Raw genomic sequence first — 6,000 nt, 5'->3', positions numbered from 1 at the left:
CTGACTGGTAGTGAAATATATTGTGATCTCTATCACTATATCATTGAAAACTCCTTTCAATGGGTTGGAACGATTCCAACTCAACTCATTAGGGTTTATCGATCATCAAGATAATCCCTATGAGTCCCACCATCCACCAGTGACACCTAGCAGCATGTAGTGGCTACCCAGCAGAATGGAATGATGAACCTCTAGGTGCAGTTAACATGTGATACAGTCCTACTATCGTGGATCCCTACAGGACGGAGGTCATGGACAACTCGTCAAACCCCATCGTCTGTCATATGTCAAGATTTATTCGACTCGAGTTCGATAGTGAAAAACTCTTTCTCCACTGTGCATACTGCCCCGGCCGAGGTCTTACGAACTCAGTCTTATAAATCACATAGGATCTCTCCTTATCTATCAAGGTCGATAGATTCCATATAGGTGCATACCCTACTCCTACAGTGAACTTATTGCAGCCAATCTACACTGCATGGACCCATATGGCTAGAGACCATGTATGTGTGCAGTCAAACTACAATAACCTCACTGTGAGTAGCCGAAGTGCCGCAGGTCAAAGGACCAGTCACACTACTGCAACATCAAGCAAGTCACTGACGAGTGGATAGACATCCAAGTGACTTCTTGTATTGGTCACGCTCAGTACCCTTGTTCTCTAACAAGCACCTGCACTATCACTTCAGTGTCCCTACACTGTGGACTCAAGTCTCGTCCATCCAGAAGGAGAGTGATCTGTGCACTGATCGGATCGATCACCGTCCTCGTGATGATCCTTTGATCAGGAGCATTTAGAAATTAATCACCAATGATACATGGCTCAAATTCTCAACTCTTGAGAATATGTATCATCATCTTATTAATTTCTTGGACGATTCATAGACACATAAACAATATGAATGAAAAAGATGCCTTTTATTTATTCAATAATAAATAGTCAAGTACAAAATTATGTCCCTAGAATCAACAATGTGTCAGCCAAATTGGCTTCTAGGGCATACATCTAACATGTGGTCCATTGTAGTAAATGGGCCATACATCCCATCCATATACGTAGATGGTGTTAAGGTACCTAAACTTGAAATGGACTGGGATGAACATGACATGAGGAAGGCACAATTAAACTCTAAAGCAATGAATGTCTTCTATTGTGCCTTAGACCGTAATGAATTCAATAGGATTTCAACTTGTAATTCAGCAAAAAAAATTTGGGACAGACTTGAAGTGACCCATGAGGGCACGAATCAAGTCAAGGAATCCAAAATAAACATCTTGGTTCATAAATATGAACTATTTAAAATGGATTCAAATGAAACAATCACATCCATGTTCACTAGGTTTACTGATATTGTCAATGGCCTAAAAAGCCTTGGCAAGAACTATACTAACAGTGAGCTTGTCAGGAAAATCCTTCGGTGTCTACCGAGGTCGTGGGAAGCTAAAGTGACAGCAATTCAAGAAGCCAAGGACTTGAACAAGCTACCACTTGAGGAGCTTCTTGGATCCCTCATGACGCACGAGCTCACCATGAAACAACACAACGAGGAAGAGTCCTCCCATAAGAAAAAGGTAATAGCCCTTAAATCTACTTCTTCTAACAAGGACTTGTCTTGCAGCAGCAGCAGCGAAGAAGAAGAAGATGAGGAAGATGGTGGTGAGGCTCTTCTTGTGCGCAAGTTCAAGAAATTCATCAACCACAAGAAGTCCTATCATCAAAGGAGAGGCCCCTCAAATTCCTACCGGAAGGATAAAGGTAAGGAAAGGGAAAATGAGGGGATTGGTTGTTACGAGTGCAAGAAGCCGGGTCACATAAGAGCAGAGTGCCCCTTACTGAAGAAGGGGAGTAAGTACAAGAAGAAAAAGACACTTGTGACTACCCTATCGGACTCCGACTCATCATCCTCCTCATCAGATGATGAACAAGAAGAGAAGGCCAATCTCTGTTTCATGGCCAACGAAAACGAGGTAACTTCCGACACGCATCCTGATTTTTCTTTTGATGAACTTTATGATGCATTTAATGAATTAATGGTAGAATATAAGGCTATAAATCTTAAGAATAAAGAACTGAAAATAACTAATCAATCATACCTACATAAATACGATAAATTAGTTAAGGATAAGGATTTAATCACCAAAGAAAATATAGAACTTAAAACAAGCAACCAACTTTTAACTCAAAAGACCAACACCTTAACTAAAGAAAATGAAAAACTAACTAAGAAATTTTCAGAACTTAAAAAATATAAACAAACCTCAGATAAGGATCTTACTAAAGAACTTAATGATCTAAAAGCCGAAAATCAGACACTAACTAAAGAACTTAACAAATACAAACCCTTAGTTAAAAGATTTACCTATAGTTCTGAAAAATTAAACATGATACTAAATAGTCAACGTGCAGTGTTTAATAAAGCCGGTTTAGGATATAAACCAAGGAATAAGCAAAAACTTCTTAGTAACTTCTTTGTTAAAGCTGGGAAAACAAAAACTAAGAAAATAACCTGCTTTTGTTGTGGTACAGTAGGCCATAAAGCAAATGTATGTAATTTTAGAAAAAGTAAAACTAAAAGAAAAATTAAAAGGGTATGGGTTCCAAAAGGAACCAACTTGACTAACCATGAAGGACCCAAGAAACTTGGGTACCTAAGATGACATGATTTGCTTGTGTAGGAGTGTCTTGCAGCCAAGGTCAACAAAAATTGCTGGTATTTGGATAGTGGCTGCTCAAGGCACATGACGGGTGATAAAGACCAATTTTTCACCCTTGAAGCTAAGAAGGGAGGTGCTGTGACGTTTGGAGACAACAACCAAGGTCACATCATTGGTATTGGTAAAGTTCAAATCACCCCTTCTACTTTTATAGATAATGTTAGATATGTTGATGGTCTTAAGCATAACTTGTTAAGCATTAGTCAATTATGTGACAAAGGATATGATGTTATGTTTAAACCATCACTGTGCATTATAACAAATACTAATGATTATAGTTTAGTTTTTAAAGGGATTAGACGTGGAAATGTATATGTGGTAGACCTAGAAGACCTTGCAAAACATAACCAATGTTTAGTTGTTAATGAAACTAAAGATAATAATGCTAGTTGGTTATGGCACCGTAAGTTAGGTCATGCAAGCATGGACACAATAACTAAATTAGTTAAAAGAGATTCCGTGATAGGTTTGCCAAAGTTAAAATTTGAAAAGAACAAAATCTGTGAAGCATGTCAATTTGGCAAACAATCTAGGAATTCTTTTAAACTCATAAAATGTGTCTCTACCTCTAGGCCTCTAGAATTATTACACATGGACCTATTTGGTCCAACTAGAACAACAAGCCTAGGTGGAAATAAATATGGTCTAGTCATAATAGATGATTACTCTAGGTACACATGGGTCATGTTTCTAGCACATAAGGACCAAGCATTTTCCATGTTTAAAAAGTTTCATAAGGAAGTAACAAATGCTAGAGAGTCTTCAGTCATAGCCATTAGAAGTGACCATGGTACCGAATTCGAAAATCAATTATTTGATGAATTTTGTAGTAAAAAGGGGATAACCCATAATTTTTCTGCACCTAGGACACCACAACAAAATGGAGTTGTGGAAAGGAAAAATAGAACACTAGAGGAAATGGCTAGAACGATGTTATGTGAAGGTAACCTCCCTAAGTACTTTTGGGGAGAAGCCATTAATACTTCTTGCCATATATTAAATAGAGTTCTATTAAGACCCATCATAAAGAAAACACCTTATGAACTGTGGAAAAACAGAAAACCAAAGGTTAACTATTTTCATGTTTTTGGATGTAGGTGTTTTGTACATAATAATGGGAAAGATAATCTAGGGAAATTTGACCCTAAATCTGATGAAGGAATATTCTTAGGTTATTCTACAACTAGTAAAGCCTATAGAGTCTTTAATAAAAGAACACTAGTTATAGAAGAATCTATACATGTTGTATTTGATGACTCTAGTGACATCTCCTCTAGTAAGAAAGCCAATCTTGATGATGATATTGAAATACTTGAAGAAAAGATAGATGAGGTGGGATTACAAGATGGTAATCAAAAGTTGATTGAAGGAGAATCATCAAACCAAGAGCTTATAGTGGATCATGGGCTAACTAAAGCTTGGAGGTATGCTCACGGGCATCCTAAGGAACTAATTCTAGATGATCCATCACAACCGGTTAGGACTAGAGCATCTCTTAGAAATTTGAACAACCATCTAGCTTTTGTTTCACACTTTGAGCCCAAACATATAGAAGAAGCCGAAAATGATGTAAATTGGATAAATGCAATGCAAGAAGAACTAAACCAATTTACTAGAAACAAAGTGTGGGATCTAGTAGAGAGACCTTCTGAATATCCAATAATAGGTACAAAATGGATATATAAAAATAAACTAGATGAAAATGGAATTGTTATAAGGAATAAGGCTAGACTAGTAGCAAAGGGTTATAATCAAGAAGAAGGCATAGATTTTGATGAAACCTTTGCTCCCGTAGCTAGACTTGAGGCGATTAGACTTCTATTAGCATATGCATGCTCTAAGGACTTCAAGCTATATCAAATGGATGTAAAAAGTGCTTTTCTAAATGGGTTTATTAATGAGGAGGTGTATGTAGAACAACCTCCTGGTTTTGAAAATCATCAATATCCTAATCATGTGTATAAACTGAACAAAGCGCTTTATGGACTAAAACAAGCACCTAGAGCATGGTATGAGAGACTTAGTAAATTCCTATTAGAACATGAATTCTCTAGGGGAAATGTAGATACAACATTATTTCTGAAAAAGAAAAATAAGGATATGTTATTAGTACAGATCTATGTTGATGATATCATTTTCGGTGCTACTAACAATCGCCTCTGCGAGGAATTTGCTGATTTGATGCAGAGTGAGTTTGAGATGAGCATGATGGGAGAGCTGAACTATTTCCTCGGGCTTCAAATCAAACAATCTGAAGGAGGCATCTTCATCAATCAAGCAAAATATATCAAGAAGATGCTCAAGAAGTTTGATATGGAGGGAAACAAGTCAATCAGCACCCCCATGAGCTCATCATGCAAGTTAGACCAAGATGAATCAGGTAAATCTGTAGATCAAAAACTTTATAGAGGTATGATAGGTTCTTTACTGTATCTTAGTGCAAGTAGGCCTGATATTATGTTTAGTGTGTGCATGTGTGCTAGATATCAGGCTAATCCTAAAGAATCACAACTAGCTGCAGTTAAGAGAATCTTTAAATACTTAATTGGAACTAAGAACATAGGGCTGTGGTACTCTAAAGAATCTAGCCTAAACTTAATAGGGTACACAGATTCAGACTTCGCTGGATGTAAGCTTGATAGAAAAAGTACCAGCGGGTCTTGTCAATTTCTAGGAGAAAACCTAATCTCATGGTTTAGCAAGAAACAAAACTCGGTTGCATTATCCACTGCAGAAGCTGAATATGTTGCAGCCGGGAGTTGTTGTGCTCAAATCTTATGGATTAAACAACAATTAGAAGATTATGGCATTAAACAAGATAAAATTCCCATTAATTGTGATAACACAAGTGCCATAAATCTAACTAAAAATCCAATTCAACACTCAAGAACTAAACACATTGAGATAAGACATCACTTCATAAGAGATCATGTATTGAATGGTGATGTGTCACTCCAATTTGTGTGTACTGATAATCAATTAGCAGACATTTTTACAAAACCCCTAAGTGAAGAGAGGTTTAGTGTGCTTAGAAGGGGATTAGGAGTGATTGATCCATCCTAGTGGGAGTTTTTTCACTAGATTAATTGATTTTGATGATTAGAATGAGGTTAAAATAGAGTTTCTATGCAGTGATCATCAAATCAGTCCTTAATTAGGTGATTTTCCCTCATTTGGCACGATTATGGCATGGTTTTTAGGTGCGTGCCAAGGTTAGAGACGACTCGAGTAAGTTTCAGAGCCGGCTCCTCAGGGGGAGTCGACTCGCGCATTAGCGGGAGTCGA

This window comes from Phoenix dactylifera, chromosome 17 (genome assembly GCF_051530095.1).
Source record: "Phoenix dactylifera cultivar Ajwa chromosome 17, Ajwa_hap1_PhDact_Kaust_v1.1, whole genome shotgun sequence".
Taxonomy (NCBI): Eukaryota; Viridiplantae; Streptophyta; class Magnoliopsida; order Arecales; family Arecaceae; genus Phoenix; species Phoenix dactylifera.
This window is presented reverse-complemented; position numbering follows the sequence as displayed.